The sequence below is a fragment of the Ambystoma mexicanum genome, chromosome 14, assembly GCF_040938575.1.
Source record: "Ambystoma mexicanum isolate Mex_15411 chromosome 14, UKY_AmexF1_1, whole genome shotgun sequence".
NCBI classification, from domain to species: Eukaryota; Metazoa; Chordata; class Amphibia; order Caudata; family Ambystomatidae; genus Ambystoma; species Ambystoma mexicanum.
Window position 1 is genome coordinate 582,708,235 of NC_090940.1, and position 27,647 is coordinate 582,735,881.

Sequence of the window (27,647 nt, forward strand, 5' to 3'; positions counted from 1 at the left end):
GCATCTGTTTACCGCGCAGGCGTCTGGCTGTGTGAAGGCGCAGCAGAGCAAGGCTGTTTACCCACAAACACTGACCGAACTCAGACACACTCTGACCCAACGGCCCCTATTGCAGAACTAGTTGGGCTAATGTCTGCCACAGACGTGCTGGGGGTCGATGGGGGGGTTGCTGAACATAATACAAGACAGCACCTGTTTGACCTTTGACTTACCCAGCTGCCCAATTGGGTTGGGCCAGCCCTAGCTTTGTTAGATCTTCACTTCCTCCCCTGGGCAGCAACAGAGGGAGCTTGATTCCTAAGCAAGCAGCCCAGCATGCGACCTCTTCCTGTCCTTCTCGGCCACTTTTCAGATGTAAGCATGTATTTGTACAGCTTGTTCAGCCTCTGGCAGTTCAATAAATGCAGTTCTATTGATGTGCAAGCGAGAGAGAGGGAGGGGGGAGGTGTGTGTTTGTGTGCGCGCTCGCGCGATTGTATATATATATATATATATATATATATATATATATATATATATATATATATATATACATATATATATATATATATATACATATATATGTATATATGTATATATATATATATATATTTTTTAATTCTTTCCCTCCGACTGAACGGAGTGATGTTGAGCCGCACTCCCGGAGTGGAATTCCAAAGGCAGGTTCCCAGCTCACAACCACAAACTGCACCGTAATCCAAGAGAAGTAAAACGTTTTTGCTTTATTTGTCAAAAATTAGTTTTAAAAAAGATTTCATTTGGAAAAAACCTCCAGCCCTCGCCCAGCCTGACAAAGGCGCTCCACAGATGACGCTTTTCGATACTACTTGTAGCTTGGTCACATGATCTTGATAACATTCTAGACACTCCTTCATTCCTTTCCCCTCCGAACCACGTGGTGGGCATGAATACAAACAAGGGACTAATTCAAGACCTCACAGTAATACCCAAGACTTTTTTGCAGCCATTTTCAACGTCCATATGGTTTAGTAGGCATTATCTATCCCACATAATGTGTTGTTTGTCTGTATAAATCTGCATTATCAAATGTCAAGTACAACCGCATACATAATGCCAATAACAAATGTATAGTACAGATTAGCATCTTACATAAGTAAATCACCTTCTTTTGTATTCGAAGACGATACAGAGTGCAATATTATACATTATGCTGATGACAGGGAAAGATGTTATTGCCTAGTGCCTGGGGAAAATATGGTTATCTCTACTATTTCATTAATACGACATATTGAGTCCAGCAAGGTCTGTGGTCACCGAGGACAGGAGAAGATATGATAGCCTGGAGATGTGGTTACCTATACCTTTAAGCCATCCATGACACATATAAATTCAACAAAATGTGATAGGTCATCAAATGCTAAACTACAGGGACCACTCCATCAAGTGGCATAACCCGTGTGCCAGCTCACCTATTGAACAAGACAAATTCCACATTCTTCATGTAGGTTAAAACCTATGTGCTTAATGCATCACATCCTGATTACATAATATTCATATGAGTATACAAAATATTATAGTTGCCATATCTCTTCACACACTGTTCTCCATCTCTGATATAAAGTGGATAGTGCATTTTCTCTAGCGACTGCCAATCTCAGAACTAAGGTGCCTGCGTTTATTTACCTACTGTGGTTAGGTTTATTTAACCGCTGTGGGGCCCAATGCCCATCTTCAAAGACCCAAAAAATGGTTCATCGTATAAACACGTGGAGGGCACGAGGGAATATCCGGAATCCTTCAGGGTGTCTAACGTTGCTACTAAAAGGCTCTCTGCCAACCAAATAAATAAGTTATATATGGGCAGGAGTATTAAAAATGTTACAAGAACAATAATAATAAACAATAATGTAAGGGAATAGGCTATCCATCATTACCAGACTGCAATAATTAATTTAATCTTCGCAAGTAATAGCAAACAATGGTGTCAAATTTCTCATGGTTATACAAAAAGTATATGTCACCAGTACAAAACTTGATTCCTAAAATTATTCACCCAAAAATGTATACAGCTCCTCATCAATATTATGTCCTAGAGAGATCTTACTCTCAAAGTCGATAATATATTGTGTTTCTCGCTGTCTCAATAGTTTTTCTCTATCTCCTCCCCTTAATCCGACGTTGATTTGTTGTAACACCATAAATGAAAAGTCATGAAGCTTCCCTTCATGCTTCTCCCAAAAATGTTTGGCTATAGGGTATGCAAAGTCACGATTTTTAATCGTTCTAATATGCTGTTGGATACGTATTTTCAGCTTACACTTTGTGCTTCCAATGTACTATTTCTTGCACGTGCATTTGAGTGCATACACTATGTACTCTGATTCACATGTGATTCTTTCATTGATGGTGATGGTTTTCTTAAGTACAGGGTGTAGATAACTTGAGCACTCATCTGCAAATGTGCATATCTTGCATTTCGTGCATTTGTAGAAACCCTTGTTCCTACAATTTAGCCATGTCGATTGACTGGGAGTTGTTACAGGTGTCATGTAGCTGCTGACCAATCTGTCTTTAATTGATTGACACTTTCGGAATGCAAAATTGGGGTAGCTACCTAGTAGTTGTTTCAAATCTGTGTCTACCACTTATGTCGTCCAGTGTTTCCGAATGATGGTTTTAATCGTTTTTGCTGAATGACCATATGTTAATATGAGCCGAGTCGTTTAATCTTTATCCGGACTAGGAATTTTCTTAGCATTGTCCAGTAACAGCAATGATCTATCATACTGTCTTGCTTTGAGATAGGCACGTTGAACAATTTGTTTAGGGTAGTGCTGTTTCTTGAAACCCCATGCTGTCACTTTGCTTTCCTCATCGTAGCTGCTCATCTCAGAACAGTTTCTCCGTAATCGGATAAACTCGCCGTAAGGTATGCTCCAAATAAGATTTTGACTGTGTGCACTTTTTGCATGCAGTGGGGCATTCATTCCGGTCGGTTTACAAAACAATTTGGTCTTGATTTTCCCATCTTCTATGTAGATTGTCACATCCAAAAAGACCACCTCTTTGGGACTGTGTGTTTCGTTGAATTGTAGATTATAGCTGTAATATTCAATAATTTCACAAAGTCAACCCATTCTCCAGAAGTACCCTTCCGCATAATGAAGAGGTCGTCAATGTATCGCTGCCACATGATCACCTTGCTTGTGAAATTTCCATGTTCTTCTTTCCACGCTTCATGTTATTCCCAATAACCCATGGTCAGTTTAGCATAAAACGGGGCGACGGTCATGCCCATTACAGTGCCCTGTTTTTGTCTATAGTATTTTTGATTGAATAAAAATACATTGTTTGTTAAACACAAGTGGATCATGGACATGATCATTTTGGAATGCCGAGTATAGTTTAGTGATCGGGTGTTCAAAAAATACTCACAGGCCTTCATTCCTTGTTCATGTGTGATAGATGTATAAAGGGAAACAACGTCCATAGTTACTAACAAAATATCCGGGTCACATGGTAGCTCATTTATTCTCAACAGAAAGTCCTTTGTATCCCTCAAATAGGACGGTAATGTTAAAACAAAGGGAAAGAGACATTTGTCGATGAATTTTGACATATTCTCTAACAATGAGCCTGTTAGCGTGACCATATATATTCCAACATAGTACATTTTTGTTGGTAGGTGATACTTCAAAACAAATATGTGGTTTACTAGGGATTACTGCCTTGATTATGAAAGTTTTCCTCAAAAGAATGTGTGTGATTGTAAATAAAATACAATAATGTTAATAAATAAACGGTAACACTTTATGACTTTAAGCTCGGAATGTACACATGATATGCGGCCAGAAGGTCCTTAGAAGTGTGCTCCATAAGAATTCTGGTGCAGGGAGGGACTAGTAGAACACAAAGATTTAAAAAAATGTCCACTGCTTAGCAATAGCAAGCATTCAAAATGTTGGAACGTCTTAACCATTTCTTGCATGTATTTTTTTTTTTTTAATTTAACATCTTAATGAAGTTTGTCCTGAAATTACATTCTAATTCGCAGGCCCAGTCTTGGGGCAGTGCTGCCCAGGCGACCGCCCGGGGTGCCATTAGCCCTCCGCCAAGCCAACTCCGGGGAGTCTTTCAAGGTTTCCACCGAACTGGTGTGGTGGGAGAAGGCGCGGCAGGCGCCCTATTAAAAGTAAATGTGCCTCACTCTCGGGAGCAGGGCACAATTAATAACATTAGGGTGCTGATGCTTTCTCACCGTCACCTATTGAAAAATGTACCTACCCCACGCCCCCATGACATGGGGCTAATGTGGATGACGTGCCATTATACCCCACTATTGACTGTCCCAATAGCAATTTTATGAACTTGTCAATCTACCTGAATGAAAAGGAACACCGGTAGCTTGACAATCGCTTGCAGTTAAACCCCAGCAAAACAGAGGTTGTTCGACTGAAACCAAAAGAATCAACAACACAATTGTTTGCCTCCACCATTTCTGGTTTGCAATTAAAAATTATTCTTAAAATAAAAGACCTATTTTTTTTTAGGCCAATTTGATTTAGCGAACTGGTAAATCAGCTTTTTACAAGCTTTCCTATATGGTCAATAATTGCTATCCTTGTCGCGCTGGTGCTATCGTAAACTAGAAGTTGGATTCCTGTAACTCGCTACATCTTGGAATTCCTGAATATCGGCTTGCTCGGTCGCAAATGATCCACATTGAGGCAGTTAGACTGATCGTTAATCTCTGTCGATTTGATCCTCGCCTGTCCCTCCAATGGTATCGATTCGCTAGAGAATAATCTTTAAAGCGCGGTGTCTTGTTTTTAATTGTCGGCAAGGCTTGGCCCCCAGCATAAGAATCCGCAGTATGCCCAGTCCCCACTCTACATTTAACTAATAAGGAGCTTCTCTTTCCCCCAAATCCAACACAAAGTCGTATGGGGAGAGGAGATTTGGAGTGGCATGTCACCGCCTTTGGAATTCACTTCCCCTTACTTTGCATTGGGGGACCGACTATTTACATTTCCTAAATCCCTCAAATCCCTGTTTTGCTCTGATAATCTCTGTGGCTAGACATTGTTGCATGCACCTTGATGCAGATGCATGTGTCTTTCATGCATTTAGTCGTTAGTCATTTCCTGTACAGCAAGCAGAAAGCTTTCACATTTTTTAAAAGGATCAAATAAAGAGTATCAGTGATTGGTAGCGGCACTTTAGTTTTGGAAGATGGGGCATTTAGTGCACAGTAACAAGCATCAGCTAAGCTAACAGTATTGGCTTTTATGTGGGCTTTGAGAGGTCCTTGCGAGGAAGTGCGTTGCTGGTTCTACGTGCAAGCCAAAAAAAGTGATGGCTGGAAGGTTTAGAATTAATCTGAACATCTAACCTAGCTAGGGGTAACCATCCAGACCAATGTTCTACAACCTGCTAAGCCATTAAAGAAGGCGAAAGACCATCTGCAAACCAGTCTTGTTCCCAACCCAAAAGGGGCAGTCCAGCCTGAACTTCTTGGTCACATCCCTTCTGCTGAGACCACAAGCATCCCGGACATATTTGGCCTCATTGGGACTCATCAGTGAGGTGTAGATTGGTTCTCTCGGCCCAGCTAGCACGGAAACCACAACTATGCATTCCTCTCCTACCTTTGGTGACTAAAGCAAAACCAAAGAGGTGATGGCAGGAAGGTTTGGAATTCTTTGAACCTCTGGACCCTCCAGCCCCTTGCTTCTTTAGCCTGCTAATCCACTACCGAAAGGGGAAAGAGCATATACAAATCAGGGTTGGTCCCACCACAAAGGTCCAATTCAAACTGCTTGGTGACATCATTTCTGCATAAGACCACAAGTAATCTCAGTCATGATTCGACCCTTGTGCAGAAGAAGGGCGGGCGGTGGGTGGGAAAGGCCATACAATTGTATATGACCATGGTTCGTCAATGGGAGAGTGAAAGAGCCAATCACCAGCTAGCAGTGTATCCCTCCTCACATCCCAGCTCACTTCTATCTGAAGTCAATCCAGTAATTTCATCTTATTGAATGTGCTAAGTACCACATAATAGACACAACTAAAAAAAATGAACCAGTTATTAAGTTGCAGCTTTACATGTAAGCCCCTAATTGCCAGATACAAATAGAGGTAGGTGAACACTTATAAATAATAGCAGGTGTATTTGAGGCTTTCGTGCCCCAAAAAGGGCAGTGGGGAATTCCTAAGATCCCTGTGAGGGACGGCAGCATCCTTCACTCACATCTCAGACCCCACATTTTGTAACCCCGAAAACCTTGACGTTTACTAGACAATTCTCCAGAAATTTTTGAAAAGTTTATGGAACCTTAAACAACCTAAAATGTGGATGGTTCAGTGAATCTGTCAATTAGTTCACCCAGCATTACATTTAGGAGAAGGTATACATCCAAGGGGGTGACAGTCTTCTCATTGTGAGAAAGGATAGGGTGAAAGGCGAAGCAATGGCCTAAGACTCTCTTCCTAGTTGCACAGGAAATACACCGGGTAGGTTAGAATTATGTCAACCTCACCAACCTTACTGCAACTGTGACACCCCCAACAGCTTTCCTGTAAGAGGAGGACAGGCAGCAAAATACTCAGGAAGGGATGAAGTGGAAACACAAGTCCAGGTTGTGAATGAGCGGATAGGCTTAGTTTGGGCAGAAGGCCTCAATCATTTGGTGGCAGAAGTGATCGGTAAGTGTGACCAGGTGTTGGGTGATGTGTGCGGGAGTGTGCAGGGTGAGAGATCATGCGAAGAGGTGGTTTTAATTGTCTGGTATGGCTGGCATGAGAGAGGAGAGTTTGTAGGCAGGCAGGGATAGCCAGTGAGTAGGTTGATCATCAAGTGACAGAGGCTGGATGAGTGTGAATAAGGGAACAGTCTGAACTATGCAGGTGATGAGTTATGCAGTGAAGAAGTCTGTGTGAGCACAGCCATTAGCAGAGAGAGATGATACCATGCATATTAACTCAGGGGTGTGAGCAAAGCTTTTAGGGTAGATGCCCGTTTTGTAAGGGAACAGATTATGTTTGTGACGTAGGTGGATTTGTCAGTGTCCAGTGCAGATGTGAGGGCGCCAGTTTGATTTTTGAGGGCTAGCAGAAGGGTGGGCGTCCGTGATTTGTACTAGCATCATAGGTTACAACACATCTGTTTTAAGGCTCTGGATTTCAGGGGTGACATGGAACTGAGGAGAAGGACAGGAATGTGTGTGCAGGAAAGTGCTGGTCAAATGGAGCAATGAGGGTAATGAAAGTCAGAAAAGTGTGCAATGTTATGTTATATTAATTTGATTTATACCCCACGCCAATACCATTTGCATGGTCTGCAGGCACTCATGCAGCTCTGTAAGAAAGTGGCTGGGGTAGAATAATGAGGGAAGAGGGATACAACAGAGATTGTGCTTGTCTGTTGGTGCTTGTAGGACCAGGAGAAACTAGCGTCTGTGCATATCGACTTTCTGAGTGTGTTTGGATTGTGCGAATTGGGGTTATTGTGTCAGAAGGCACCACGCCCATTGGCTGGGTTGTTTGTTTGCAGCAGTTCTCTTTATGGTGGTTGTGTGAGTTGTGTGTTTTCTGTGAGGTGGGGCTGGCCTGTTAGTTTGTGTGAGGTACCTGTACGGTATGCTGGAGAGGAGCGAGGAACAGGGATGGTTAGTTGTTAGTACAGTGTGTTTTTTTATTTTTTATTATTGGTTCGAGGGTCTGTACTTTCACTTGATTTTCTCCAGTCCACAGTGATATTATGGGAGGTGCCTATTTTTATGCTTATCGCAGTGAGTTGAATACCCAGGTTTTCAGTCGTTTTCTGAAAGTGAGGTGATCTTCTGTCATTCTTATCTCCTTCAGGATTGAGTTCCATAGGTTGGCTATTATACGGGAGAATGCAGTTTTTCCCATAGTGTTTTGTTTCAATTTGGAGGCTGTTGCTTGATCCTAGGTTTCTTCCTTGTTGGCAGCAGTTGATTTTAGCTTGGAGAAATTCATCTCCTTGTCTGTGTAGTGAAGGAATAAATAAATTAATTAATGAATAAAAGTGGCATGAATAACAAAGATGTCAATGCAAATAATGGAGTGATCAGAACGAGTAGGGTCAATGCAAAGGTCAGAGAAGGAGATCAAAGTAGAAAGACAGGTTATGAGATTTTCTACTTGAGTGGTGTTGGGAGGGACTCCCAGGTGTGCCAGAGCATGGCTGGAGGTCTGCTTGACTTTGCGGGGCTCCACACCCTCCCCAGAATAAATGGAGGGAAAGTAATACTGCAGTTTTTTGCAAATAAAATCAAAAGGGATCACTGCAAGAAAAACTGGAATCCTCAAGTACATCTCAGCTCCTCATGGCGTGCAACATAGTTTTGTACAAGTATGTCGTCATCACCTGGGCCCTTCCCCGAAAAACCTATCATCACTAGGGATCGGGTATCGAGACTACTATTACCTATCGGTGATCCTATAGGGGTTATTTTATTGGCCCTTGCATGTCAAGTGGCTGGCCTGTCCCGTCCCCAAGAAACAATCTATTACATTATTGCAGAGTAAGGGGCTTACCATTGGTTTGTACCCTTTGCCATCCACCATTGGCTGTCTAAGCTGTGATTGTTTAGAGCTGCTCTCTCCAGGCCTGGGACTCAATCAAGTGCTCTGCCCTCTGTGCAGCTCTTCAACTTCATGTTAACGATTATGTGTCTGTATTGTAACTTGTGCATGCCACCTTTGCCCATGAGAATGTGCACCTCACGTTGCAATACTTGTTGCTGCCTGCATCTTTTTTGCAGGGATCGGCTCCACTTTCTCACCACAGATGACTGTCCATTGTCTCGTTTGGGTGTACCATATGTTTAGGGACCACATAATTCAGCTCTGCAGGTGGCATGTATTAGGATGTATTCTGTTTCTCTGCATCTGGTCCCTTTGTTGGAATGTGTCCACGTATCTCTGACCTTGGCTGTGAGCCTGCTTCGTGCCCTGTGCTGCCTGTATCAGCTTTGCTCGTCTCTCTTGCGTTTGCTCGGCCGTGTGGGAAGAGCCTTAGACTTACCGCTTCCCAGCCCCTGGCAAGAGGAGTGATTGGACTCAGACAGGCAAGAAATCACACTCAGGCCTTTAGGTATGGTAAATCATATAAATGGCTCATTATAGCCCTTTATTCACCCCATATATGTTTATATACGAATACACCTAATGCAAAATACACATATTTTGAGTGATATAGGAACATAGAAAAAGAGTTCATCACCATTATTAAAGTAGCAGAAGACACCTTCATCTTGGCCAATACAACACTGCTTTGTCCCAGAGCAGGTAGGCATAGAGATCACACGTAATAACGGGGTCTGGAGCAGAGCGTCCTCCCTCTCAGCGGAACCGCATCACCCGGGGGTCCAGATTCTAACCGTCTTCACTAAGGAAACACCTCTTCTCTTTATGTGAGCATGACCCTGCCATTCACGGTTATCTCTGCCCTCAACCAAAGATCAGATCACAAGTGGAAGGTGGCAAAGAGCGGAAAAAAATCTGAAGTGTTAAAACCCAACTTCCCTCTAGTTGTGTTCTGCTAGGACCCCTTATCACTGCACCTGCAGTGCACTCCAACTCCCTCTCTGTCTTGTCCTTGAGCGAACAATACAACAACTATTCCCCACAGGAAGTCTACTCAGCAACAATATTTATGTGACCTTGCTTTGCCTTCACTCCCGGGATGTGTGTTTACTCTGCTGAGCCCATGAAAAGATGTAGGCTTTCACTACAATAATGGGAGATGTATGTCCAAGATGGCTGCGCACCAGCGCCATATTGTTTTGGCTCCTATTTTGCATAAGCATTACACTGTCTTATGGTAAAGGAATAGGACAAAATGTCTGAAAAAAAATTCTGACTCCACCAAAAGACCTAAAACACACACCTCGAAAAGTTCTAACTACCAAAAGTTTGAATTTTTCTTGCTATGTGTTTAGGTGTTTTGGTGGGGTCGGTATGAAAACAAACATTTTAAAAGGCTGTAGGGGGCTGGGGGGGTGTCCCCGCAACCTTCTGCTCAATAGAGTGAGTGGGGGTTGCGAGGGACACCGCCCCAGCCCCCGCCAGAACAAAAGCACACCTGACAAAAGAAATAAAATGGGGGCTGCAGGGGTGTCCCACGCAACACCCTGTTCAATACACTTCACAGTATAGTGAGCAGGGATTGCGGGGGATACCCCTGCAGCACACCCGATAAAAAAAAAACGGGGGCTGCGTGGGTCACCCCACATCACCCCGCTCACTATACTACACAGTTTAGTGAGTGGGGGTTGCCGAGTAAACCCCTGCAGCTTCCAAAAAACAAAAAAAAAAAGGACCCTGCTGTGCCGGTTCATGAACACGGAAGTGAAAGGGAACTGGTGCTGCATGGAAGCAGTGCGTCTTAAAAGGTAAGTAGGGTGTGGGTGTGGGTATGCTGTGGGTGTGTTGTGGGTCTGGGTGAAGGTGTAAGTTTGTAGGGTTTTGAAATCGATGCTTGCATGAGAAATGTAAAAACATTTTGTAGTGCATACATTTCCCATGCAAACAATTCCGCCGCGGGTTATTCCGCCATTGAAATTTCACATAGATCTTTGCTCAGTGGTTTGAGGCCTGCTGTACATTTCCTAACCTTTATAATGCGGTTTCTGCACTGTCCATGTTATGCTACTCCAGCCACCAAATCTCAAGATATCATCAAAGACCAAACTTGGTGTAACACAATACAATCTGCTAATGAACATAATTAAGTTCTCCAATTGCAAAGGAGATGCCTGCCCAACCAAACTAATCAAGAATTGCGCAGAAACACTTGCCCATTTCTCAAATCCTTCATTATGCCTCCTTCAACTCCAACACTGTTCCAGACAGTTTAAAAGAAGCATGGGTGCACCCTCTTCTGAAAACACCGACTCTGGACCAACAATTACAGGCCCATAATTACTTTGCCTTTCCTGCTCAAGATCCTGGATAAAGTCGCCTATATGCAAATCCAGCAATATCTTGAAGAAAACCTCATCCTAGGCAAAAGACAGTCAGGCTTCTGACCAGGACATGGGACTGAGTCAGCCCTAATTGATCTTAAAATTCAACTGGGTGGCATCATGGACAAAGGCTAACCCGACACTTCTACTCCTCCTAGACCTGTCCGCTTCCTTTGACCAACTAGGTTTCTCTGTCCACGATCTCTGGATTTTCTCCCACACATGGAGAGACTTGCATGGTATTCGGTCTGTATGGCTGACTGAGAGGATACCTTTCAGTTTACGTGTCAATCATGGGTGCACTCGTGATTCGTTCGACATAAGGTGGCTGCGAGCATTACTGGCTCCCCGTCTGAACATGAATCTGGGGCATCTTCGGGACCCTCTCTTCAGTTGGTAAACCTGTCGTGAAGGGTGAAGAAGGAAAGTTCTGATCTCAGGCTGTTAAGTTCAAGGTGGGTGGCAGTAGAGGGCCTGGGAAGGTTAAAGACCTCCAGCATGACAATGGCTATGTCGGTGGGAAGTGACTCGAGGAGAATGTTCAGGTGGGACAAGAAGGATGCTGTCTTTTTACATACCCCTTTTGCACTCCGCCGTGCAAATCAAGAAAAGTCTGTGGTGGGGACCAGTTTACACAAAAGTGTAAACGTACAGGCCCATGCCACCGAATTACAAAGGCACTAAAAAATAGCTCTTCGGTCTTGTCACCTGTCTTGCCAAATCCTTCCGTTCCACAAACAGGCAGATGAACCCACCGCTCTCCAATTAGCCGTCTTTTAATTATAAATGTTAATTGCATGTAGCAAACCACCAACATTAGCACTTACATGCTGGTGGGTCCATTGATCTAATTTGAAACATTTGCAAGACCGAGTGCAATTACCTTTTTAGCTTTCCTTTTACTCTTTAGTGTATAAAAAAACAAATGGTGTCTGCAAATAATGCTTTGATAGGGATCCACCTGCTTTAACAGGTACCAATTGGAGGTGGTTTCCACAAAATTCCCTGAATGAATATCTCAGGCAGGCATAAAAATTCACCCTTAATTCCATGGCACTACAGCAACATGGTGGGGCAGGGGGTGGGGGGGGGGCGGGCCGGTTGTTAAGATGGCAGCTGGATAATGATTTAGCAACAAGCGGGGAAAGAAACAAGCTCTTGAGCGTCACCGGAAGATTGAAATGAGGCCGCTCACCGTCTTCAAAGCAGAGGACAAACTGATCAAGATACTGCTACAATAACTAATTTTTATCAGCCAGTTTGCCCTTTAACAGAGGACAAGTGTGTAAAGACAGTAGCACAAGAGGGGGGAGGGGCACCTTATTTCAGACCGCCATGTCCTTTATTGTCAGGACAAGCCGCTGTTTGCTTCTCATATCAAGATGGGAGTCAAGTGTATTACATGAAGCACCACAGCATCTAAAGTCCAATTAATTATGATAGCGATCAAATAAATACAGAAGAGTGAAAACAAAACAAAGCGGTGCTGGTATGTGTTACAATACATCATGTATGCAACCCACGCAGTGAACATGATTACAGTGTGTATTTTTAGGTATTATCAAAGCCTTAAGGAAAAAAAGAAAAACTATTGGCGTTGATCGTCGTTGAAAGCAAATGAAAATGCATGCATGTTCAACTTGTGGGGATGCCTTTTCCCCACCTTGTGTTTGCTTCGAGTAATATAATTTGCTGAAAGGGGAATACTGTGGGGGTCGTTTATTTAATTGGTGGAGTACAAGAAGAAGGGAGTAGAGATGGAGTAAGCATTTTGTTTACAAAGTGGAGAGTTAAATAAAAGAGAAAAGGCAATTATGTGTGTTTTTACTCTTCGTTTTCCACTCCATTTTTTTAAAGTTGAAAATTGCATTCATAGTACCCAACAGCGCTTATGTGTTAGTGATGGGGATCAACTGTTTGCAATTTTCAGGTACAAAATGTCCCCCTTTTTGTGTGCATTTTCAACAAATGATTGTCACTGTTTTCAATTTTATAGGAAGAGTCCCAGATGACAGGGGCTTGGCAGAACAGTATTTGTTCTGCTTGTTATTCATTTTTGTAAGCATGTGCACATTTTGTGTGAAGCACTTTAATAGTTGTTCTCCCTTCTAATGGTGCACACTGTCTTGCTGCCGTCAGCTGTGGCTTGCATTCTATTGGGGTATTGAGACTGCACATGACCTATCACAGACAAAAAGATGTGGTTCATTTTATTACACGGGCCACGGAATAGCAAGGCTGAAAACCTAGTCATGAAGTGGTAATTATAAGTGGCTTGTTACAGGTCGCTAGTCAACTGTGGGTGATATTATAAGTGATTTACTGGCGCAGCGCGTCCTCAGAGAGTACACTTGTTTCCTCCTCATACTTTCTGCTTAAATCTGCAACAACTCCCTGTTTTATGACAGCATGAGATGGTTTGCTGGTGTAAAACGAATTAATTCCAATGGAATCTGCCTGCCTTTTTGATTTGCATTTTTTTATTGTGATTTTGGTTTATAAAATGTAAACCTTTCACATACAAAACACTCAGAAATGTATAAAATACAGTAAATATAAAAAACTCAGAAGGAAATTTAAAAAAAATCTGAAAAACTCATAAACGAGTAGATATAAAACACATGCAATACTACACTTTACAGTCCTTCGTCAATAATCTTGAATACATCCAAGAAGAATCTATAAAGTGCCAGGATTAGTGACACTCTGTCTCCCCGCATGAGGCTTGACCAAAACATCTCACCCAAGCAAATATTAACCCCAGGTGCTACACATTTTAAATGGGATGTTCTGATATTGGACATTCCAAGACCAAATGCTTGAGTGTTTCTAAAGTGGATATGCACTTACAAAATCTACAGTTCAAAGTCTGATCCGGCCCACTTTTCTCCCAACCGCCCAAATGCAAAAACGTTGTTAAAGCGGTGTTATTTTGGTTAAGTTGCAGTAACAAAAACCTATCAAATTCAATGAAAAAAAGTTGTTAAAGGGACATCATGGTTAAGTTGCACTAATAAAAAGCTATCAATTTAATAGAGAAAAAAAACGTTGTTAAAGGGACTTTATGGTTACAAGTAAAATCGAAATACCCAAGAAATCTTCGAGTTATGGTAAGCTATGCAACCATAACTTGTGACACCGCCATGTACTGCTAACACTACCACCCAGGTCATCAAAGATGGCTTCACAAATGACATCATCAATGACATCATTGATGACATCACATATGATATTACTACTGCATAACAATGCAAACGAAACGTCGGAATAAGTCTCATTTACAACATATCAAAGGTGATCAGTAGCCTTGTAATAAACTACTCCATGTCACATAAAAGGTGCTTATTGAAAAAGAAACTTTGTAGTGACTTTTTTGTGAATACTGCAATCAAATATTACATAAAGATAAACAATGAATGCTGTATGGATCATAGAACTGAAGTATTCTTAAGATATTGGGGGTAATTCATAGAATTTAGCGCAGAAGCAGGGCATGCGGGCAGCGCAGAGAGGGAGCGTGCGCCACAAATTTTGGCGCACATTAATTCCATTAATTATCCCAGGAATGTTTTGGTAGTACAATTATAGATTGTAACATATCACATTCTTGAGAAATGTATTAGCCGCATGGGACCCACTTTGTGTTATATGTATATGCATTATGACCTCAGGGTAAACCCTAGGGAAAAGAATTTCAGAATACAGGACATGGTCAAGCTCTACATGTTCAGTACCTTTTTAGCGCGTGTATCATGATTTCAATGTAGTATAACCACATGAAGGCCTTAGTTGAACATTAATACTGTCACCGAACAAAAACAACCACATGTCTGAGAAAAGAATATTGGTATGGAAAGCATGTGTGCTTGACATCTTTTTCTGATATTTGGGGAGGGATGCATTGTGGGACTAGCAGTTCTAGGGCATAATTATTTGTTTTCTACTTCCTTCTAACAAGTGTTTAAAACAGCCATTTTGTCTACTAAAATAACTATCTGAACGATAATGTGTTAACTGCAGCTACAAAGCTGCTTGTTTAACAATTCTTGTCATATTAAGGCGATTTAAACAGCCATTTCTTCCTGTGAAAGCTTCTGACTGAAAGTTAATTATTGGTTAGTTGCAGCCAACAGGCAGATCCTGATTTAATCAAAGATTCTTAACCACTTGGTCTCTCAGCGACATGATTCCTAAGTAATGCAAGATCCAAACTCCCAGGCCTGAACTAAAGTACTTTGCATGTCTCATTGTTTTCTAGTCTGTAGAAAATGTGAATACTACTAGTAAGATCTTCTTATGTTTATTTGTATGAATTTTAGAAAGTTGTTACATGTAAAACTTGCTATAATAAAATTTAAAAAAATCTTCTCCAAAACCCTTAAACTATTGGCTTTGCCAATGCTTGTTTATTATGAAACACATGAAGATATAACTCTTATGCAAGCTATTGGGATATTTTAAATACAGTAAAAGAGGTTATCCTTTACGAATGAAAATATTGCTCCCACAACTTTTAATGTTTGTGTTCTTGCCTTGTCTGAGTTTGCTATCATCTGATTGAGCACATGTGTATATGTGCCTGTGTGCCCTTTTGTTCATGCCTGTATTCAAAGCCTCCTGATTTAGAAACCCTGTGCATTTTTTCTGGTCCTTCCTTTGTGTTTTTGGCACATTCCTTGCCATTGGGTTTGTCTGATGGCTAGCGTGGAGGTTGCGTGCACGCTCCCACCAGCAGGCGCATCAGTACTTAGCACTGCCGATGGAAAGGATCACGGCCACATTGAGTGTTCTGAAACCAGATCCCCCCCCCCCCCCTGCGAGATTTGTCTCAAGAGCCTTTATCGAATAATTGAGGCGTGATCGAGCTGTGAGAGAGCATGGCTGTCAGAGAAAGGTTCTTTCTTTTCTGGCATTTATGCGCTACAGATATTTAATGCACATCAGTGTCGGAGATTTTCGCTCTGATAGGATCTGGCCACCTGCTAGCCTCGGTTCTATCAATCAAGCCCCAGATTACTGACTTCATGAAAGTTTTTGAGTCCTGATATGGTTATCCCCTCTGATCTCATGGTACCCCCTCATTTGTATTTTTCTACGCTCCTTGAAGTCAACTCCAAGACGACAAATGCCTCTGATGGACTTGAAGTGGTACGTCGCCTCCCAGCAAACCTTCATCAGGACCCAAAAGTTTCATCCCCTATGACTTCAGCCGATCTTCTTAAACAATTAATGTCTTACCTCACAGGCGCAGACACTTAGCAAGTGGAGAGGTTTGCCCACTGCTTACACACTCTCGTTTTGTGTCAGCAAACAAGAGAGGGCAGTTGTAATGCAACTTGAGTTTAGGTGCTCAGAAAAGGCACATAATGTTTTCCAAAAGTTGGCAGCTTTTTCAATTAGGGGCACTATGGCAAAGATCTTTACTCCATAGCTGGTCAAACTGGACCTCAACTTTCAGTGATCAAAGTTGTGTCCATCCCTTTAAACTCCTGGGGTGTGAGGGGTCATTTAAAAGCAGATTTGGAAAAGGGCAGAAAATATTGATTCTGCCTCTGTAACTGAGCCACATAATGTGTATGTACTTTTGAGTCGAATTTGGGGAAGTGGGGCAGACATAACTAGTGTGTCTCCAATTCCCTGCTCCGGCTTACAAATGAGGGTGCATCAACGCCAACATGGATTTTCACGCTGCCTCTAATATAGTGGATTCCTATGGAATCCGCCTGAAATGACCACATGGGAAATGCAGTTGGATTCCATAGGAATCCATTGTAAATGCTGCCTGCAGAGTGTACTTTACAGGTGGGTGGCAAATGCACTTTCCCACTAACGTAGTGGAAAAGTGAGAAAAAAAAACACGCCTATTTTTCTATTCTCACGTTTCCACCAGGTTGTGGCAATGAGGAAAAGTGTGCACACAGAGACAGTCCCCCCCGTGCAATTAACGTGAGGGTCGAATTGTACCCCTCCCCTGTGATTTAACTATCAGTATATTACACTATGAAAGTGGCTAACATACCAGAGAGTCAGAATCCATGAATATAATGGTCGTTTAGTGGGCAAGCACTGTGCAATTTGTCTACGGAAATGTGGTAATTACAAATCCACCCAATAAATAAATGCTTATTCATCCACCCATTGCGGCCTACTTAATAAAATACCCTGTGGTCCGAAGACTCTCATGTTCTTCTCTGACATGAGCTCACCTTGCAGCCTTTATGAATTTTGAAAGCTAATAGTAAAATAAATTACATCAACTTTTAATACAGTGCATTGTGCCATATTTCTACCTGTCCTATAAGCTGCAATTATAGGCTTATGGTTCTCTTTTAATTGAACTCAAAAGGCTAAGACAACCCGGCCTGGATTTGAACGTGGGTAGTGTAGGCTGATCACCGATATATGGTTTGAGCGCAGGGCCGTCCTTAGGGCAGGGCAGGCCGAGGCAACCACCCGGGGCGCCATAGCCCCCATGGCACCAGCTCAGACGAGTCTTTCTAGTACTACCCCGAGCTGGCGTAGTGGGAGAAGTTTCATTTTATAAATTATATGTGCTCGCGGGAGCATTTAACAACAGTAGGGTGCTGGCAACCTATTGAGATAATTACCTCCCTGTGGTGTGGAGAAAATCATCTTAATAGGGTGCTGCAACACCCTATTGTTGTTGAATGCGGCCGCTAGCGCATTTAATTTCAGAACGCCTTCTCCCACCACCGAAAAGAAACATTTGGCATCCCCCCCCCGGTCCCCCAATGAACGCCAAATGGTTATTTTTCTGCCTGGGGCGCTGCTGCCACTAAGGCCGGCACTGGGTGAGCGCTTAACTCACTGGACTATCTTCAGGGCATATCTTTTTTACTGTGAGCCTGCAGATCTTCATTGGAACCTTGACATTAATTACGTTACAAAGGAGTGTGGGAGCCCCTCTACCGAGAAGGAACATGAGTCAAATTCTATTGAATTGCTTCCAGTCAGGAGGTTCTACAACCACGTTTTAGCACACTGCACCCTTCGCAGAGAACAAATATCTATTTGCATAACAATCTTTGTCCCAACCACAAGGCCAGTCCAGCATCAAAATGATATGGCAATTTTGCTCTGAACAAGAGTACCGTCAGCATCTCCAGACACGTGTTTCAGCCTAGCTATCAGCTTCACCTCACTGATGAGGCCTGAGTAGGCTGAAACACGTGTCTGGAAATGCTGATGGTACTCGTGTTCAGAGGAGAGTTGCCTAGCATGTTGGTGCTGGACTGCCCATGTGGGTGGGACAAAGACTGATATGCAAATGGTTATTTCACCTCTTTGAAGGGTGCAGTGAGCTAAAACGTGGTTGTAGACCCTCTTGATTGGAAGAAATTCCATAGTACAGAGTATTTGGCCCATGTTCGTTCTCTCAGTAGAGGGGCTCCCATACTCCTTTGAAACCTTTATAACATGAATTAAAACTCTGTGGGAGGGGAAGCTGAGAGTATTTTATACATACCTTGTTTCTTATCACAAATCCAAGGCTAAGGCTGAAAGATATTATTGTTCTTTTCACACAATTAGTTGATGTAGTCATTCACTGCCCTGATGTCAATAGAGTGTTGAAAAAAATATCCATCCATCAAATGTAAAACTCTGCTGCTTTCCTGATCTAATGAATATCATTGCTGTTTATCTATAAGGATACTTTATGTGTCTGAAGCAATGCACACTACTGGGCATCAACATGGCACTAGGGACAGGGCTCTGCAACCTTTAGCTGCCCAGAGGGTTTGGACTACAACTCCCAGCAGCCATAGCCAGCAAAGTTCATAACACTGGCATTTAACCATTTCTGAAAACTGTGATCTTGGTAGCTTTCCCATGCAGGGTTAGCAACATGCCAACAGCTGATTGGCACACGGTTTAAAGCAATCTTCTGTGACTTCAGCTCAAACTTTAATGCTGAGAGTGTGCATGTTCACTGAATTTACATATGAATGTGTAACAGCGCGGCAATGAAGGTATTAGCCCTATAGTAATGTAAGATTGTTTTAAACAGTCAAAGGGCGTTTGTGACAGCTGCCTGGTTCACAAAGAGTTAAATAACTCGCGTTTGAATACATTATTCTATAAATAGGGTACCCATGTTTCGAAAAAATGGGATTTACTTCTATGCCATGATCCTGAGCTGAGACTATACATTTGGCAAACATATTACATCTTATGGCTTACATTCTTTTATAAATTGTGCAGATTAATAATAAATAATAGGCTGACAATAACATCATGTGATATCTACATTTTCCGTGAAACAAGGAGCATTTTGAAAAGGAAAGAAGGCAAAAAAAGCCATTTGAAGAACATTGAAGTGTGCTGAATGCCACTGAGAACAAGATCTTGTTCCTATGTACTCTAACACATAACAGCCTACTACCACATTAGATTTCATAATGTGTGTTATTCATATGTTGCTGATAGTCTAAGTGATGTTGCAAATTGAGGGAATTTGCCCCCTTGGGGAGCAACCCCCGAGGCTAGGGAGATGGGCCCAAAAACTCTTGCTAGGGGTTAGACAAGTGGGACCTCACCGGGGGAGAATCTGCATTAGGATCTGACTCCCGCTCATGTGAAGAACTTCCTAAGCCAATTCAATTGATGGCATACATGGGACTATCTAACATATCAAGTAAAAAGACTTAGCTGAACGAGTTATAAGGTATTCTCATCAAGAAAAAAAACAAGTTGTCCTTTTACATGGAAATCTTCAATCCACTGTGATGATAGGATAAGTGATAAATACTCGTCAAACCGATGAGGAAGGAGAAAGGAAGGCATACTGAAGCAGGGGGGTCACCTGGTAGCATTACACCAGTAGGAGATGCTGGTGCAGGAGGAGGCAGAACCTGCGAAATCCAAACTTGCTCAGATCCATTAAAGTAAACACCTTAGGTAATAGGGCATGAAGAAAAAGTAGAAACCAGAGGCGCATGAAGTCAGCGATCCTGTGGTGCCATGACCACGAAATGCTGTGGTCCATACAGCTACTCCAACACCATCTGACAGAGCCACAGGAAACGACATGGCTCTCCATCACGGTACCAAGATGCCAGGGGAAGGAGCAAGCAACATCGAACAAGTACGCCAGCGAAAGCAGGCTGAACGCGAGACAGAGAAGCAAAGCAGTTCCCAGGCCCAGAAGAATCCTGCTGACTTTCTCTCGCAATACGCACAAAAGGTAACGGGGAACCCGGGAAGAACGGGAAACCACATGGGTCTCATTATATGCTCCTAAAAACTCATTCCACTGAAAGGGAGACAAACTGGGTAACAAAGTTAAGACTGAACTCCTTTAAGGAAAGAAAGAGGATAATAAATGTACCTGAAAGGGAGATCGATATAATTGAAATACTGGGAGAACCTCGTCTCAGTAGAACCTGAACATTAGGAAGACAAGTGCGTGAAGCACCTATCAGGAGAAGGGAATCATTCACCTGACCTTAGTCGTTAAGTTAGTGGTAAGGTCAGGTGGCATTTATTGTTTGAACAGCGGACATATTCTTTTTGGACATTCACAGGCGACTGATGAGCATTTTAGTTATTCATATAGGTAGCGAACACCTGATAGGCATAGTTAGACATTCATACTATTATTTAATAAATTCGGTATTACCCAAATTGTTCAAACACAATTGTTCAAATTACCTAATTGCCCGAAAGTCAAGGGTCCGAATTGACCTTTGCACAATTGACTATATATATATATATATATATATATATATATATATATATATATATATATATATATATCAGTAAAAAAACTTTGTTAAAGGGACGTTATGGTTCCAAATAAAACCGAAAAACCCCTGAAATTCACCAGTTATGGTAAGCTAAAGAACCGTAACACGCACCACCACTGTGCACTGCTAAGACTAACACCCAGGACATCAAAGATGACATCACAAATGTCATTGATGACATCACTGATGACATCACATGTGCATTTCATTTTCATTAAAAGTCTGTGCAATGCATTCTTATTATAATGTTCACAAAAAAGTGTCAAGGATCATTTGCATAAATATCATGAGCTACTTAGTGCATTAATCAATACGTTGATATAAATACATTCTATTATAAATGCTATCAAGTATACTAACATACTCATGTAGAAACATACGCATTATGTGCAACATACATGATGGAAGTGTAATATACATAATTTTGCGATATTCAATATTGAAATGATAACTACTTTCTTATTACAGTTTTGCATACACACATGTAATAAGTGGCCATAAGAAGCAAAGAAACAGGTGGTTTTGATCCCTGAAAGTCCACGAACACCCCAGATGTCTTGGGACAGCCCTGTGGTGTTCACATTTCTGCATTACAGGGTTGGTGTAAAGCAGTTTTTGGATGGCTTATAACGTTGGCGCCACTCAATGAAACTGCATGTCATTTTGGAATTTGATTCTAGACCTAATTCCAAATGGTTTTGCAAAGATTTGTGGGATTCTGTCAAGAGGGGGAAAAATTAGAGGGGGGTCCCACAATATGGTAAAGGCTTATAAATGTGGTGCCATTTGACAAATCTGCACAACAGTTGTCAAAACGATTTTGGATCTAGATATAAATGGTTCTGAAAAGTTTGGTGGGATTCTGTCAAGAGGGGGGAAATTAGAGGGGGTCCCAAAATAGTTTGAGTAAAATGTGTACAAATTTGAATATATACAGGGAAAGTATAGTAATAAAAAAAAAGAACTATCAAAAGTGCTGATAACCCTAATGATTATCTTAATGCACAGAAACAATTGCTGTCTTTCAAGCCTATGTCTTCCCTTAAGTATATGTTTCCTAGGATATGACTGGACTATAAGAGAATTACTGTAAAACAAAAACTTGAGGGATAACTCTACTAATATAGTACCTTTTCAATTGTTATTTCCTGCCTCCTACTGAGGAAAACCATGTGCCCTAGATATGTCAGTAAAGGAATAAAGGTGGAGCCAGACATGTGATGTCATCAGTGATGTCATCGTTGACATTTGTGATGTCATCTTTGATGTCCTGGGTGTTAGTTTTAGCAGTGCACAGTGGTGACGCGAGTTATGGTTGTTTAACTTACCATAACTGGTGAATTTCAGGGGTTTTTCGGTTTTACTTGGAACCATAACGTCCCTTTAACAATGTTTTTTACTGAATTTCATAGGTTTTTAGTAGCGGAACCTAACCATAACATCCCTTTAACAAAGATTTTTACTGAATTTCATAGGTTTTTAGTAGTGCAACTTAACCATAACGTCCCTTTAACAAAGTTTTTTACTGAATTTCATAGGTTTTTAGTAGCACAACTTAACAATAATATCTCTGACTTTATGTACATGTAACATGGAACAAACTGAACCCCCTCTACTGAATTTGATGAGACTTCCATCCCTTCTTCACCTCATATGAGTCCTATAGAAACCCCCAATTCTCCTGTGTTTGTCTCAGTTTCTGCTTCACCTTCTCTGTCATAAATTTAACATCCATATATAATAAAGTAAAATTATTATATTGTGTCCTAATTAATTTCTTGTTTTTTTTTTTTAAAAAAAGCAGTTCAGATGTCCACTGACAGCGCGGATGTCCAGAATGTCCGTGAAAAAACGAAAATGGAGGTGTCCTCAGAACACAATACCTGTCCGTACGGTTTGCTAGCAAGTTGAAACTGTTCTAAGAACACACGAGATGTCCGGGATATCCGAAATTAACCAAAATTGAGATGTTCTAAGAACATTATGCCTGTCTGTAATGTTCGCAAACAAGTCCAATCTGTTCTAAGAACACATTTGGTGTCTGAGATGTCTGTAATCAAAGTAACACATGCTGTGTCCTGAAAAGTTCATAAATAAACAAAATGGGGGTGTCCTGAGGATGCTAGACCTGTCCGTGCTGTTCATAGGCAGATTGAAATTGTTCTAAGAACACATCAAGTGTTCTGGAATGTTCGTAAATAAACAAAAAGGAGGTGTCCTGAGGACGCTGTCCATATTGTTCACAGGCGAGTTGAAACTGTTATAAGAACACAAGCAATATCCTGAAATGTTCGTAAATAATCAAAATGGGGGTGTCCTGAAGATGCTGTCCGTATTGTTCGTAAGCGAGTTGAAACTATTCTAAGAACACACGCGGTGTCCTGGCATGTTCGTAAATAAACAAAATAGGGGTGTCCCGAGGACGCTATGCCAGTCCGAATTGTTCGCAAGCGGATTGAAACTGTTCTAAGAACAACCGCCTGTTCGTAACTGTTTGTTTCGCTTGTGTCGCACTTTTAATTAGTTTCAGGACCCGAACAGTGTCCGTAGAACAACAACGCACATGCGCAAAACAGTTCCCGTGCATTTGGTGTCCTGCGGACATCGGTTCCCTTCGCGGACATGTTCGCAAAGCTATCATGTGAATCATGTGACCGCGCCCACGCTGAGCGTGTGTTCTGACTGAGGACACTGTTTGTGTCCCCGAACAATTTAAAACTACCTTTTCAGGCAATCCACAATATTTCTCAATAATAAATCACCATAGCACAAGTCCCAGACAGTAATCCTGAGTTCCTACATACTTTTTGGGACTTTTTTAACCTTTTTTTGGTGTTCGATCTGTCTGCGGACAGCGTGTGTGTCCGCGAACCGCGCACAAGCACCCCTATAAAAAGCCAAACCCTAGAGCTCATTCTCATTGTGTTTCTGGGTATCTTACAGAACACAGTGCATTTTGCTGCCAACTTTCCAGATTTTCATCTGAAACCTGATGGCATCCATGGCTGCAGTACTGCCACCTGGTGCTACATCTGCCTCAGCACCACCCCCACCCTCTCCACCACCACCACCTCCCCAAGGGCCTGAAGAGGGGAACAGGAGTGAGGATGCAGAGGAGGATGAAAAGGATGACGAGAAGGAGGTAGTGGAAGTCCCTCCTACCAGCACTCACCGTGAGTCTTGGGTGTGGCGGTTATTTACCATTCATGGTAACGTACATAAGGCGCGTGCGAACCAAGTCATTTGCAAACAGTGCAAAATGGTACTGAGTCGCGGGAGGCCTGGTTCGTACAGCTTTGGTACGACTACTATGAAGCGACACCTAAAGTCGTTCCACGCGAGGGCCGTTCGCAAGGTTGTACCTTGCAAGGAGTGTAGTAGGTTGACTTCCTCTACTACATCCTCTGTTTCCAATCCTGTCAGCACAAGGAACACTCCTGTGGGACAGCGTATTGCTCCAGCTGCCTCACAGGCCATTCAAAATGCTGATGACCCTTACCTTTTGAGGGTCACAGTTGTGTGTATGTACTGTGACGCAGTAATCTGCAGGGGGGGAGAGACTTCAAAGTGCTTTTGAGACTCTGGTCTCAGAGCACGAGAAGACCTGCTCACTACCTAAGTAAGGCCCACTCTACATCTTCCTCTCTCCACCCACCCTTTCTTATCCCCGTGGTTGGTGTGCCCCCTTACCCTCCTTTTCCCTCCTCTCGTAGTGTGTCGTGTATAAAAAAACAAAAGAAATATAAAACAACAAAAATAAAAAAAAGGCTATCTTCAGAGCCACCTTTCACAGTTTAAAAATAGAAGTGAAAATAAATGAAGCAGGGCCTTGTGTATTTTTTAGAAGTCTGTGGATAGTCCACGAACATCTAAAATTTTGGGGTGCTGCCCTATCATAACCATTGCAGTTTTGTCTGGGAGGAATTGGTGGCTCTGAAAAGAGCCTTTTGGTCGTGTTTCTTTGTGTTTGAAAATGTTTAAATGCTCAACACCTACTACAAAATGGATGCTGTAATTCCAAAAAAGGTTTCAATGCATTTTGTACATTTCTCAGAAAAATCTGATTGCCAGCATAAGTAAGATGGACTCCATCTCTGCGAAAAAAATGTATGTGCTACGAAACATAATATTTTCATTGTGAAAAGAGGACATGCCAAAATCTCTTAGAAAGGCACAAACAGCCTTATTGACATTGTGCCTTGCTTTCTCCATTTGTGGACGAAATGAAGAAGAGCAAAGCCACATTTGTCTCTGCGCAATCCGTGAAAAAATTACTTGAGAATTTGGAAACATGTCCATGACCTTCCCAAGTCCTTCTTTCATTGCAAATTGCAAAGAAATTCCAAACACATGTCCTAAACTGTTCCCTCCACAATGAATTACAATTATGTCTGGATGTTGCTTTGTCTTCAAAGTAGCACAGATCGGTAGCAAGTCCAACCACTTCATTCGACATACTCCATGCCAGTGCACTTCCACATGTGGGAATCCAAGATCTACAGCTACTCCACAGCTTTCTGCATGCACCTTCAACCAATGTATCCACGAGTCTCCCAAAATCCAAACAATCTGTTTTCTGAAACACACAGCCATAGCTATCTGTTCTTCTCTCAGCAAAAAGAGTATCTGAGAAACTCTCTCCTGGCACAACACACCCACTAAACATTCCTGAGCAATCCCTTGCTCTGCTCATTCTCATTTGCATGCCTCCCCACCCCAAAATCCCCGGTTGTAACACACTATGTCCGCGGACTACGGCCATGTCTGCGGACATATCGTAACATGGACGGTTCTTCTACCATTTCCATTTCACTTTCTGTGCCATTCCCTCATTGGATATATCTAAGCAGTCACACGACCATCCACCAATCACATCCAAGACCTCTACCTCTAACTACATCATGATAGATCAGCACTTCAAATGTACTGTTAATCTCTCTGAGTTCAAGTGTCATATCATTGGAAAGCACCTTCGACAAGAAATACTGTACAAGTATCCAGAATTTCTACTTGCAGCTGCATGCATATCCATATGCATGAACACAAACTACAGGTATGCATATTTTCTGTATAGTACATGTACATCTCTTATAGATTCATATACACACATTAACTGATGTTTAGCTTGTATAACCTATCAAATGAACTTACTGTCATTTTTCCCATCTCCTATAATCAACTGTCACTTCCAAACCTATCTGCTATTTAATTTCTTTTTACACAGACATTTGCAAAGCATGTTGAACTAACATATTTAAAGTACAATATAAAGAGTTAACATACTCTAACAAAATTGCATGTACACAGTATGTTCAAATATCAAACAACAATACTTGTACAAAAACATAAAAATGTATTTATTTATTTATTTATTTATATTTATATAGCGTGCAAGCAGCCCATGGGCATTGAGGCGCTGTTACTTGCAAGAGCTTAGTTACAGAAATAGTGGCATTCAGTGGTACATTATGAATTCCACAAGGCATAGAACTGATATTTTGGTTGGTTTAGTTAGTCATTACAATACAGTTTATGCCTTAAGAATATATGATATGTATTCAACTGGTGTGACGCATCTTATGTGAATAAGATAGTTTTCATGGTTTTGCGGAAGGCGCTGAGGGTCAATGTCAATTAAAAAATCAATGCCTGAATTAAAAACAGTGCTATATACAAACACAATTACTAATTTGTTTCCTTTACAATTGCAGTGAAGACCACTCTCCTGAAAAGAAGCAGGCGAATTTGAATAACAAAGAAGAAACCAGCTCATTCCAGAAAAAAGTAAGTTAAATACCACCATAATATTTGTACTATTACTCAAACACACTGTAATTTTAATTCATGCTATTTCTGCGCCTAAAAATAGAGATTCTGCACCATTCTGTCCACAAATCCCCATTTCTTAAACAGAGATTTACAGGCAGAATGGCGCAAAAATTCCCATTTTTCGGTGCACAAATGACCAACTCAGCCCCTAGAATTTTCATATTATAGAACAAACAACTGTTTAAATTGTATACCATTAGATTTACTATTTGTACTTCTCCACACCACTAGCTTACTTTCTACTGTCATCTGAACCCCAGTTTAGTAGCACATACATTCAAGAATACCCATCCCAACTAGTTGTAGTTGCCCAATGCACAATCACGCACCTTCACATACATCTTTATCATCATACTCAGACACTCATGCACACAGCACACATACATTGCAGAACACCCCAATCCATACCTTCTTTATTTTTTCAACAGACACTAAAGAATGCCTACCAAAAATCAAGTCTGTAGAAAGCAACGCAGAAGTAGAGCAAATGAAAATAGAAGTGTCCAAAATAAGCATCTAACTGATGCAGAATTTGTAAAAATAATTCAAACAAAACAGCTAATACAGTCATTTAGTGAAACAAAACAAGCTTCAAGTAAAAACACTTTGCCTCCTCTATCAAAATGTAAAACGAAACAGAAAACAATTAACAAAAATTCAGCTACCACTACTGATAAAACTGCTCCTATAAATCTTGATATAGTGCCAAGTAAGCATACCAAAAAAAGTATTTTAGCAAAAATGTTCCGTCACAGAATCCTTCAAAATCTTATAAAAACAAGAGAGAAATCAGGCACAACCCTTAAAACCTATCGTAGGAAATTAATCTTAGAAGCTTTGATAGACAATGCAATCCTTCTCAAAAGAAAGTTATTTATTTTAGTGTTAAACAAAATGAAACCACTAACAAAACTAATGACTAAATTACAAAAAAAGACTTTTCAATAAATGAAATGTCAGCAGAAATAACTTCTTAAATATCTGCACAGAACCATATTTTAATGAAGAAACATACAACCAAAAGCAAACAAATACAATTGCCATACATAGCAGTGGACTAGGTTATGAAAAAGTTGATAATACCATAAGGAAC